Consider the following 13,484-nt stretch of genomic DNA (forward strand, 5'->3'; position numbering starts at 1 on the left):
AGTCTGCCCATAATCTCTTATTCAGTGTGTAAGGATGAAAGAACTGTGATGACGTCATCAGCATGTGATCAGGCTCTGCTGGTTTAGGACCTGAGATGATGTCACCATCATGTAATCAGGGGCGGAGCTCAGAGACCATGTGACTGATCACATGACAGTGACATCATCACAGGGCCTGTCAGCACATGGCTGCTGTCCAGCTTTGCAGGTTTTTAATGTGAAGGATCTGCAATGACGTCACCGTCATGTGATCAGGGGCGTAGCTCAGAGGCCATGGAACTGATCACATTACATTGACATCATCCCAGGTCCTGTGAGCACACAGCTGCTGTCAGGCTCTGTGTTTTATATATGCTTTAGGACCTGCGATGACATCACCATCATGTGATCAGGAGCTCAGCATGTGAAGTGCTCACATACACACGGACAAGTGGTCATTAGCACTTTGAATATTACCTTAACCCCTACCGCTCCGTGACTTACAGATACGTCATCCCCGATCCCCCTTCATACAATGCGGATGCCAGCTGATCGCGGCTGCTACCCTTTTAAATGCTGCCATCAATTCTGACAGTGACATTTAAATGCCTCGATTGGAGTTCTGGAATTCCTAACGCCCCCCCCCGCGTTAAGATCACCGTGTCTACAAGGAAATTTTTTTATAAAAAACTACCAAAAAGTTATATATACCTTAAAATAGCAGCAATAGAAACTATAAGACGTCCAGCAAAATACGGGCCCCACACAACTATGTAGACGAAAAATAAAAAAAGTTATTTAATTTTATCTTTTTCTAAAGTTTTGTTTTTTAAAGTAGTACAGCAAAAGAAAAACTATATAAATTTGTATTGTTGTCATCGTACTGACCCATACAGTAAAGTTTTATGTGATTTTTGCTCCAATGTGTACACGGTAGAATGAAGAACCCCCCCCCCCCCCCCCAAAAAAAAATGGTGGAATTGCACTTTTTCTTCCATTTCACTTCAATTATAATTTTTTAAAAGTTTTTCCAGTACATTATTTGGTACATTAAATATTATCATTGATAAATAGAATCACCCAAAAAACAACAAGCTATCAGCCAGCTTATAAATAAATAAGAAAGTTATGATTTTTTGAAAGTAGGGAGGAGAAAATGAGGAAAAAAAGGACCATGTCCTTAAGGGATTAACCCCTTCAGTGGCACGCCCAGAAATTTTCCGGGACGATCTCCACTGCCCATAGTGATATAGCCCGGAAGATTTCTGGGACCTGCAGAGTACAATGCCATATGCTGTGGCGTGTGCTCTGCCTGCACAGATCCACAGAGAACAGTTCAGGTCTTTAAAAAAAGAAGCAGAAAGATAGAACTGATCTGCTGGCAACATCTCGCTTCTTTTTTTAAACTCCTGCACTGTTTTGTTTACAGGTTGCCATGGAGACCATCGGCTTGTCAGAAGCTGGCCCATGGTCCTCTTGGCAGGGAGAGCTGGTGCTCGGCTGTCAGAGGATAGCAAGACACCAGCTCTTACAGCATAAAATGGAGAAAACCTCCGATCTCTGCTGTTTAGCCCTTTACATGCCGCGATCTGTGCGACCCCAGCATGTAAAGGGCTGACCGAGAGAGGGGGCTCCCTCTGTCAGATGATAGCCGGGCACCAGTTCTTACAGCAGACAATGGAGAAAACCTCCGATCTCTGCTGTTTAACCCTTTACATGCCGCGGTCTATGCGACCACAACATGTAAAGGGCTGTCACCATCGAACCCTCGGAATGTGATAAGGGGGTCCTGATGGGTCTCTGTGGAAGTCCCCTAAATGTTAAAAAAGTAAAAAAAACTAGCAAAAAAATTATAAAAAAATAAAACTAAAAACATCAAAACACCACCTTTCTCCATTTGCTTTGTAAAAAATGAAATACAAAATTACACATGTGGTATCCCTGCGTTCGTAATGACCCAGAGAAGGAAGTTAGTACATTATTTAACCCCTTAATGACACAGCCCCTTTTTTTTGTTTTTCCTTTTCGTTTTTTCCTACCCCCTTTTAAAAAATCATAACTCCTTTATTTATCCATTGAAATCGCGGCATGAGGGCTTGTTTTTTGCGGAACAAGTTGTATTTTTCAATGGTGCTATTTAAAGTTCCATATAATGTACTGAAAAGCATTTCCAAAATTTTAAGTGGAGTAAAATGAAAAAAAAAAACGACATTCCACCATCTTTCAGTGCAACAAAAATGACATGATAATTGTATTCTATGGGTCAGTATGATTACTACGATACCAAACTTGTATAGCTTTTTTTTATTGTTGTAGTATTTGTATTTTTTTTCAAAGACATTTAATTTTAAATTTTTAAAAATTTTCTTTTGCTGCATCTTCTGTGCGCAATAACCTTTTTATTTTTCCATCAACGTAGCTGTGCAAGGGCTCATTTTTTTGCGGGATGTCCTGTAGTTTACGTTCGTACCAATTCGGAATACATACAATTTTTTGATCGCTTTTTATTGCATTTTTTTTCCAGGAGACAGGGGGACTGAAAAAGTACATTTCTGGCGTTCTTTTTTTTTCGGACCACGTTCACCGTGTGGTGTAAATAATGTGCTACTTTGATAGATTGGACTTTTACGGACATGGCGATACCAAATATGTATTTTTCTTTTATGATTCAGATTTTTTTATTATAGATATGGCAAAAGGAGGGCGATTTTAAACTTTTATTACTTTTTTTTTTTTTTTTACAATTAATAAAACTTTATTGATCTTAGTTTTACTTTTTTTTTAAGCCCTCCTGGGGAACCACAACTACTGATGCTTTGATTGCTCCTGCAGTGTGATGTAATGGTGTACAATTGCAGTTATTGCCCATGGGTGTCAGCTGTAATAAACAGCCGACGCCCGCGCTGTATGAAGAGAGGTCATGCCGCGATCTCTCTTAATAGATACCCTGATGCTGCAGGACATACATATACGTCCTGGAATGGGGAGAGGTTAATCTGCAGAGTGCACAGCATCTCACCATAGAAATAACAGAATAGAAAGTGATCAAAATTCTGCACAGATCAATAAATGGTACTAATAAAAAGTACAACTCATCCCGCAAAATAAAAACTCTTAGGCCTCAGTCAGACGGGCGTTTTTTCGTGCGATTTGCGCATGCGATCTGCACATATATAGAACCATTGCTTCGCAATGGCATCGGACACGTGGCTGCTTTTTATGTGGATGTCCAATAAATTATAGGACACGAGGAATCGCAGATCGCGCCTATCTGCATTCTGCGATTCCTTGTGTTCTATATATGCGCTCAATGGGGCCGGCGGCAGCAGCGCCGGCCCCATTGAGAACATATACTACAAAAATCATTCTCCTCTGCCACAGCTGTAACAGCTGTGGCAGAGAAGAACGATGTTCGCCCATTGAATTCAATGGAGCTGGCAATACAGCCGGCTCCATTGAAAGCAATGGGCTGCCGGCGAGCGCAGGATGAATTTTCGGGAAGGGCTTAAAAATATAAGCCCTTCCCTGAAAATCATCCTAAAATGTGTAAAAAAATAAAAATAAAAATATACTCACCTTGTCCCTGCAGCCGGAGTTCAGACGTGGCTGGCTGGCAGTTCTCCTGAACTGCTCTGTGTAGTATTCAGCAGGCGGGGATTTAAAATCCCTGGCTGCTGAATGGGCTGCCTCTGATTGGTCACAGCAATCACCAATCAGAGGCAGCTCTCACTCACCCATTCATGAATTCATGAATGGGTGAGTGAGTGCTGCCTCTGATTGGCTGAGCGCAGGGACCAATCAGGGGCAGCTCTCAGCTGTCATTCAATAGCTGAGAGCTGCCCCTGATTGGTCCTTGCGCTCAGCCAATCAGAGGGCTGGACAGCGCTCCTTTGATCGGGCCCGTTTCGCCGAAAACGCTGCTAGCTGCAGATTTTTCGGCGAATCGTCGGCCCCAGTCACGCGATTTGTGGATGCGCATCCGACATGCCATCTGCAAATCGCGGCAAAAAGCGGTCGTCTGACCGAGGCCTTAGGGTGCATTCACACGACCGTATATCGGCTGGTTTTCACGCCCAGCCGATATACGGCGTCTCTCTCTGCAGAGGGAGAAGGCTGGAAGATCCGGGAGCAGTGCTCTGAGCTCCCGCCCCCTCTATGCCTCCTCTCCACCCCCTCTTCGCCCCTCTGCACTATTTGCAATGAGAGGAGGCGGAACGGGGGTGGGGCTAAATTCCGGGAATTAGCTCTGCCCCCGTCCCACCTCTCCTTATTGAAAATAGTGCAGGGCGGTGGAGAGGAAGGAGGGGGCGGGAGCTCAGAGCACTGCTCCCGACTCTTCCAGGCTCCTCCCCCTGCAGAGAGAGATGCCGTATTTCGGCTTGGTGTGAAAACCCAGCCGATATACGGTCATGTGAATGCACCCTTAACCCCTTAATGACATGGCCTATTTTGGCGTTGAGGACCAAGCGATTTTTTGGTATTTTTCCATCTCCATTTTTCAAAAGCCATAACTTTTTTATTTTTCCGTCGACGCGGCCGTATAAGGGCTCGTTTTTTGCGTGGCGATCTGTAGTTTTTATCGGTGCCACTTTTGGGTATATAGACAATATCGTAAATTTTTTATTTTTTTTTTTAATGATAACAGGGAGAGAAAACGCATCAATTCTGCCATAGATTTTTTTTTTTTTTTTTACAGCGTTAATCATGCAGCATAAATGACACACTAAATTTTTTCTGCGGGTCGGTACGGTAACAACGATACCAAAATTGTTATATTTTTTTTAGGTTTTTACACTTTTTTGCAATAAAACCCCCTTTTTTTGGAAATCTTTTTTTTTTCTCTATAGCTGCATTCAAAGTCATGTAACTTTTTTATTTTTCTATGTACGGAGCTCTATGAGGGCTTATTTTTTGCGAGACGAGCTGTAGTTTTTATTGGTACCATTTTGGGAAATGTACGGCTTTTTTGATCACTTTTATTGCATTTTTTGTGAGGCAAAATGCTAAAAATTAGCATTTTGCCTCTGTTTTTTAGCGTTTTTTTTTACGCTTTTTGTCGTACAAAATAGAAAGCGTGTTCAACTTTTTGTACACGTCGTTACGGACGCGTCAATACCAAATATGTGGGGTTTTAGTTTTTTTTCCCTTTTTTTATGCTAATATTAGAAAAAGCATAAAAAAAGGGGTTTTTTACATTTTTTTTTTTTACATTTTTCTTTTTTTTACACTTTTCTTTTCTTTTTTTTATACTATTTGAGTCCCTCTGAGGGACTTACATCACTGTGCCTATGATCGCTGTCATAAGGCATGGCAAAGCTACTGCTCTGCCATGCCTTATCGCTTGTACAGCGATTATAGGCACAGGCAATACAGGACGCCGGTGTCTGGCGTCCTGTTGCCATGGTGACAGGCCGGGCTCTCGCGATAACATCGCGAGTTCCGGCCGGAGACACACAGGGATCGCGATCCCTCTGTGAACTCTTTCCCTGCCGCGATCTACTTAGATCGCGGCAGGGAAGGGGTTAACAGCGGCGGGCGCATCTCCGATGCCCCCCCGCTGTTGGAGCGGGACGCCGGCTGTGACTGACAGCCGGCTCCCGCTGCGGGATAGCGCGGGATCTTATGTGATCCCGCGCTATCTCCAGGACGTACCAGGTACGTCATGTTGCGGGAAGTACCAGGCTGCCATGACGTACCAGGTACGTCCAGGAGCGGGAAGGGGTTAAACAGCTCCGTTGATTAAAAAACTTAAAATGCTAAGGGTCTTTGAATTAGAGATGAGCGAGCACCAAAATGCTCGGGTGCTCGTTACTCGGGACGAAATTATCGCGATGCTCAAGGGTTCGTTTCGAGTAACGAACCCCATTGAAGTCAATGGGCGACCGGAGCCTTTTTGTATTTCGCCGATGCTCGCTAAGGTTTCCTTGTGTGAAAATCTGGGCAATTCAAGAAAGTGATGGGAACGACACAGCAACGGATAGGGCAGGCGAGGGGCTACATGTTGGGCTGCATCTCAAGTTCACAGGTCCCACTATTAAGCCACAATAGCGGCAAGAGTGGCCCCCCCCCCTCCCAAAAACTTTTACTTCTGAAAAGCCCTCATTAGCATGGCATACCTTAGCTAAGCACCACACTACCTCCAACAAAGCACAATCACTGCCTGCATGACACTCCACTGCCACTTCTCCTGTGTTACATGCTGCCCAACTGCCCCCCCTCCCCCCCACAGCGCACACCAAAGTGTCCCTGCGCAGCCTTCAGCTGCCCTAATGCCTCACCACCGTCATGTCTATTTAGAAGTGCGTCTGCCATGAGGAGGAACCGCAGGCACACACTGCAGAGGTTGGCACGGCTAGGCAGCGACCCTCTTTAAAAGGGGCGGGGCGATAGCCCACAATGCTGTACAGAAGCAATGAGAAATAGAATCCTGAACCACCGCCATCAGGAGCTGCACACGTGGGCATAGCAATGGGGAACCTATGTGTCACACACTATTCATTCTGTCAAGGTGTCTCTGCATGCCAAAGTCAGACTGGGGTTCTTTACAAGTGGACACAGATGCATTTATAATTCCCTGTGGACCCACAGCATGGGTGGGTGCCAGGAAGCCACCGGCGGTACATAGAAATATCCCATTGCATTGCCCAACACAGCTGAGGTAGTAATGTCGTGCTTAATGCAGGTGGGCTTCGGCCCACACTGCATGCCCCAGTCTGACTGGGGTTCTTTTCAAGTGTACAGATGTAGTAAAAACTCTGTGTGCACCTACAGCATGGGTGGCTCCCTGGAACCCACCGGCGGTACATAGAAATATCCCATTGCATTGCCCAACACAGCTGAGGTAGTAATGTCGTGCTTAATGCAGGTGGGCTAAAAATTTATTTGATTACACTGTAGGCGAGGGCCCACAAAAATTGCTGTATCAACAGTACTAATGTACCTGAAAAAAATTGGCCATGGCCAACCAAGAGGGCAGGTGAAACCCATTAATCGCTTTGGTTAATGTGGCTTAAGTGGTAACTAGGCCTGGAGGCAGCCCAGTTTAACGAAAAATTGGTTCAAATTAAAGTTCCAACGCTTTTCAGAGCATTGAAACATCTAAAAATTGTTTAGAAAAATTATGAGTGAGCCTTGTGGCCCTAAGAAAAATTGCCCGTTCAGCGTGATTACGTGAGGTTTCAGGAGGAGGAGCAGGAGGAGGAGGAGGAATATTAGACACAGATTGATGAAGCAGAAATGTCCCCGTTTTGGATGGTGAGAGAGAACGTAGCTTCCATCCGCGGGTGCAGCCTACGTATTGCTTACGTATCGCTGCTGTCCGCTGGTGGAGAAGAGAAGTCTGGGGAAATCCAGGCTTTGTTCATCTTGATGAGTGTTAGCCTCTCGGCACTGTCGGTTGACAGGCGGGTACGCTTATCTGTGATGATTCCCCCAGCCGCACTAAACACCCTCTCCGACAAGACGCTAGCCGCAGGACAAGCAAGCACCTCCAGGGCATACAGCGCTAGTTCAGGCCACGTGTCCAGCTTCGACACCCAGTAGTTGTAGGGGGCAGAGGCGTCACCGAGGATGGTCGTGCGATCGGCTACGTACTCCCTCACCATCCTTTTACAGTGCTCCCGCCGACTCAGCCTTGACTGGGGTGCGGTGACACAGTCTTGCTGGGGAGCCATAAAGCTGGCCAGGCCCTTAAAGACTGTTGCACTGTCTGGGCTGTACATGCTGCTCGATCTACGCACCTCCCCTGCTACATGGCCCTCGGAACTGCGCCTTCTGCCACTAGCGCTGTCGGATGGGAATTTTACCATCAGCTTGTCCGCCAGGGTCCTGTGGTATAGCAACACTCTCGAACCCCTTTCCTCTTCGGGAATGAGACTGGGAAGGTTCTCCTTATAGCGTGGGTCGAGCAGTGTGTACACCCAGTAATCCGTAGTGGCCAGAATGCGCTGAATGCGAGGGTCACGAGAAAGGCATCCTAACATGAAGTCAGCCATGTGTGCCAGGGTACCTGTACGCAACACATGGCTGTCCGCACTAGGAAGATCACTTTCAGGATCCTCCTCCTCCTCCTCCTCCTCCTCAGGCCATACACGCTGAAATGATGACAGGCAAGCAGCATGGGTACCGTCAGCAGTGGGCCAAGCTGTCTCTTCCCCCTCCTCCTCATCCTCCTCATCCTCCTCCTCCTCCTGAACGCGCTGAGATATAGACAGGAGGGTGCTCTGACTATCCAGCGACATACTGTCTTCCCCCGGCTCTGTTTCCGAGCGCAAAGCGGCTGCCTTTATGGTTTGCAGGGAACTTCTCAAGATGCATAGCAGAGGAATGGTGACGCTAATGATTGCAGCATCGCCGCTCACCACCTGGGTAGACTGATCAAAGTTTCGAAGGACCTGGCAGATGTCTGCCAACCAGGCCCACTCTTCTGAAAAGAATTGAGGAGGCTGACTCCCACTGCACCGCCCATGTTGGAGTTGGTATTCCACTATAGCTCTACGCTGCTCATAGAGCCTAGCCAACATGTGGAGCGTAGAGTTCCACCGTGTGGGCACGTCGCACAGCAGTCGGTGCACTGGCAGATTAAAGCGATGTTGCAGGGTGCGCAGGGTGGCAGCGTCCGTGTGGGACTTGCGGAAATGTGCGCAGAGCCGGCGCACCTTTACGAGCAGGTCTGACAAGCGTGGGTAGCTTTTCAGAAAGCGCTGAACCACCAAATTAAAGACGTGGGCCAGGCATGGCACGTGCGTGAGGCTGCCGAGCTGCAGAGCCGCCACCAGGTTACGGCCGTTGTCACACATGACCATGCCCGGTTGGAGGCTCAGCGGCGCAAGCCAACGGTCGGTCTGCTCTGTCAGACCCTGCAGCAGTTCGTGGGCCGTGTGCCTCCTATCTCCTAAGCTGAGTAGTTTCAGCACGGCCTGCTGACACTTGCCCACCGCTGTGCTGCCACGCCGCGTGACACCGACTGCTGGCGACGTCCTGCTGCTGCTGACACATCTAGATTGCGAGACAGAGGTTGAGGAGAAGGAGGAGGGTGCTTTAGTGGAAGAAGCATACACCGCCGCAGATACCACCACCGAGCTGGGGCCCGCAATTCTGGGGGTGGGTAGGACGTGAGCGGTCCCAGGCTCTGACTCTGTCCCAGCCTCCACTAAATTCACCCAATGTGCCGTCAGGGAGATGTAGTGGCCCTGCCCGCCTGTGCTTGTCCACGTGTCCGTAGTTAAGTGGACCTTACCACTAACCGCATTGGTGAGGGCGCGTACAATGTTGCGGAAGACGTGGTCGTGCAGGGCTGGGACGGCACATCGGGAAAAGTAGTGGCGACTGGGAACAGAGTAGCGCGGGGCCGCCGCCGCCATCATAGCTTTGAAGGACTCCGTTTCCACAACCCTATACGGCAGCATCTCAAGGCTGATAAATTTGGCTATGTGGACGGTTAACGATTGAGCGTGCGGGTGCGTGGTGGCGTACTTGCGCTTGCGCTCCAACACTTGCGCTAGCGACGGCTGGACTGTGCGGTGCGAGACATTGGTGGATGGGGCCGAGGACAGCGGAGGTGAGGCTGTGGGTGCAGGCCATGAGACGGTTGTGCCTGTGTCCTGAGAGGGAGGTTGGATCTCAGTGGCAGGTTGGGGCACAGGGGGAGAGGCAGCGGTGCAAACCGGAGGCGGTGAACGGCCTTCGTCCCACCTTGTGGGGTGCTTGGCCATCATATGTCTGCGCATGCTGGTGGTGGTGAGGCTGTTGGTGGTGGCTCCCCGGCTGATCTTGGCGCGACAAAGGTTGCACACCACTGTTCGTCGGTCGTCAGGCGTCTCGGTGAAAAACTGCCAGACCTTAGAGCACCTCGGCCTCTGCAGGGTGGCATGGCGCGAGGGTGTGCTTTGGGAAACACTTGGTGGATTATTCGGTCTGGCCCTGCCTCTACCCCTGGCCACCGCACTGCCTCTTGCAACCTGCCCTGCTGATGCCCTTGCCTCCCCCTCTGAAGACCTGTCCTGAGTAGGCGTTGCACACCAGGTGGGGTCAGTCACCTCATCGTCCTGCTGCTCTTCCTCCGAATCCTCTGTGCGCTGCTCCCTTGGACTTACTGCCCTTACTACTACCTCACTGCAAGACAACTGTGTCTCATCGTCATCGTCCTCCTCACCCACAGAAAGTTCTTGAGACAGTTGGCGGAAGTCCCCAGCCTCTTCCCCCGGACCCCGGGAACTTTCGAATGGTTGGGCATCAGTGACGATAAACTCCTCTGGTGGGAGAGGAACCACTGCTGCCCAATCTAAGCAGGGGCCCGAGAACAGTTCCTGGGAGTGTTCCCGCTCCTGAGCAGGTGTCATTGTAGTGGAGTGAGGAGGCTGGGAGGAAGGAGGAGCAGCAGACAGAGGATTCGGATTTGCAGCACTGGACGGCGCAGAACTGTGGGTGGATGATAGCTTGCTCGAAGCACTTTCTGCCATCCAGGACAGGACCTGCTCACACTGCTCATTTTCTAATAAAGGTCTCCCGCGTGGACCCATTAATTGGGCGATGAATGTGGGGACGCCAGAAACGTGCCTCTCTCCTAATCGCGCAGCAGTCGGCTGCGACACACCTGGATCAGGAGCTCGGCCTGTGCCCACACCCTCACTTGGCCCTCCGCGTCCTCGGCCACGTCCACGTCCTCTAGGCTTACCCCTACCCCTCAGCATGCTGTATTACCAGTGATTTGATTTCCCAGGCAGGAAATAAATTGGCGCAAGCCTGCAGGCCAAATATAATGTTTTCGCTTTTTTGCAAAGGGAAGACCCCACTGCGTATATTCAATGAACAAGAAGTTTAATATCTGTGGTGTGGCCCTCAAAAAGTGTCACACAACTATAGTGTAGCAGAGTTATTAACTCTAGCAGAGCAGGTATTTGCCAGTCAGGAAAGACAATGGCGCTAGGCTGCAGTAAAGCGTAGCTGGTTGCGTCTGATTTTTGTACGTTGTACACGCAGCACACACGTACACGGAGACCTTAGGACTGACACAGGCAGGCAAAATATAATTTTTTTCCTTTTTAGCTTAGGGAAGACCCCACTGCGTATATTCAATGAACAAGAAGTTTAATATCTGTGGTGTGGCCCTCAAAAAGTGTCACACAACTATAGTGTAGCAGAGTTATTAACTCTAGCAGAGCTGGTATTTGCCAGTCAGGAAAGACAATGGCGCTAGGCTGCAGTAAAGCGTAGCTGGTTGCGTCTGATTTTTGTACGTTGTACACGCAGCACACACGTACACGGAGACCTTAGGACTGACACAGGCAGGCAAAATATAATTTTTTTCCTTTTTAGCTTAGGGAAGACCCCACTGCGTATATTCAATGAACAAGAAGTTTAATATCTGTGGTGTGGCCCTCAAAAAGTGTCACACAACTATAGTGTAGCAGAGTTATTAACTCTAGCAGAGCTGGTATTTGCCAGTCAGGAAAGACAATGGCGCTAGGCTGCAGTAAAGCGTAGCTGGTTGCGTCTGATTTTTGTACGTTGTACACGCAGCACACACGTACACGGAGACCTTAGGACTGACACAGGCAGGCAAAATATAATTTTTTTCCTTTTTAGCTTAGGGAAGACCCCACTGCGTATATTCAATGAACAAGAAGTTTAATATCTGTGGTGTGGCCCTCAAAAAGTGTCACACAACTATAGTGTAGCAGAGTTATTAACTCTAGCAGAGCTGGTATTTGCCAGTCAGAAAAGACATTGGCGCTAGGCTGCAGTAAAGCGTAGCTGGTTGCGTCTGATTTTTGTACGTTGTACACGCAGCACACACGTACACGGAGACCTTAGGACTGACACAGGCAGGCAAAATATAATTTTTTTCCTTTTTGGCAAAGGGAAGACTCCACTGCGTGTATTCAATGAATAATAAATGTCTTCTGGCCCTGCCTACACAATTCTATCCCTGTAGTATTAATGCCGGGTGCAATGGTCTGCACACCCGGTTTTGAGAAGAAAAAAAAAATATGCAACACTGCTAACAGCAGCCAGCACAGTACTGCACACGGATAGAAGTGGCCCTAGAAAGGACCGTTGGGGTTCTTGAAGCCTACACTAACTCCTAACACTCTCCCTGCCTAACCCCCACTTCTGTCCCTATTGCAGGGCGCAATGCTCTGCAGATCCAATTTTGGACAAAAAAAATAAAAAATACTGTGCTAACACAGTACTGCACACTAGTAGATGTGGCCCTGAGAAGGGCCGTTGGGGTTCTTGAAGCCTACACTGACTCCTAACGCTCTCCCTACAGCAGCACCAGCAGCAGCACTTTCCCTCAGCTAAGTCACAAGGCATGTGTGGCGAGCCGCGGGAGGGGCCGATTTTTATACTCGGGTGACATCTGATCGCCCCAGCCACTCACAGCATGGGGGTGGTATAGGGCTTGAACGTCACTGGGGGAAGTTGTAATGCCTTCCCTGTCTTTCAATTGGCCAGAAAAGCGCGCTAACGTCTCAGAGAGGAAACTGAAAGTAACCGGAACACCGCGTGGTGCTCGTTACGAGTAACGAGCATCCCGAACACCCTAATATTCGCACGAATATCAAGCTCGGACGAGTACGTTCGCTCATCTCTACTTTGAATGCAGCAATAAAAAAATAATCTTTTTTTTTTTTTTTTTTAAACTGTGAAAAAGTAGCGAAAAAGAAAAAAACTATTACAACTTGGTATTGGCATAATCGTACTCGCCTGAAGAATTACTTGAATATATTATTGATACTGTTCAGAGAATTCAGTGAAAAATAAAAATAAAAAACATGCCAGAATTACAGATTTTGTTAATCTTGCCCCTAGATAAAATGGAATAAAAGGCGATCAAAATTTTACATGTTTCTAAAAATTAGATAAATGAAGACTAGAATTCATCCCGCAAAACAACAAGGCCTTCTAGAGCTCTGGCAATGGAAAAATAATAATAATACGGCTTTTGGAATGTGGCAACACAAAAGCAAATCTTTAAGAAAAAGAAATGTTTTAAATGTACAAAAATAGCAAAACATAAAAAACTGTATAAACTTGGTATCGCCTGAATCATGTGACTCAGAGAATAATGTTATCACATTATTTATTCTGCATGCTGAACGCCGTAAAAATGAAATCCAAAAAACAAATGGCAGAATATCTTCTTTTTTTTTTCAATCTCCCTATACATTTTTTTACAAAATGTATGCAATACATTATATATACCCAAAAACCATGCCATCAAAAAACAAGCTCTCATATGGCTGTGTCAATGGAAAAATAAAAAAGTTATGGCTCTTGGAAAGCAACTGGAAAATGAGTTGAAATTAAATGATTGGCCCATTTAAAAAACTTGCCCTGGTTGGTCTGACAGGGTGGTAAGAAACCCGCCACTGAAGGGGTTAAAGGAGTCGTATGAGATTAAACAGGGCTAAACTGTTGTCTCCTTGGACTATAGACTCAAGTAGCACTAGTTGTGGAGGAAAGCAAATAAGCTTTTCAAATTTTATCCCTTATAATGT

General features: G+C 47.5%; 1 protein-coding gene across 1 annotated transcript in view; it reads left to right on the plus strand.

Moving 5' to 3' along the window:
• Positions 1–13,484, plus strand: part of TRIM67 (tripartite motif containing 67) — a 177,355-nt gene that overhangs the window by 150,569 nt on the left and 13,302 nt on the right. The window lies entirely within an intron of this gene.

Source organism: Eleutherodactylus coqui, chromosome 3, assembly GCF_035609145.1.
Source record: "Eleutherodactylus coqui strain aEleCoq1 chromosome 3, aEleCoq1.hap1, whole genome shotgun sequence".
Lineage (NCBI taxonomy): Eukaryota > Metazoa > Chordata > Amphibia > Anura > Eleutherodactylidae > Eleutherodactylus > Eleutherodactylus coqui.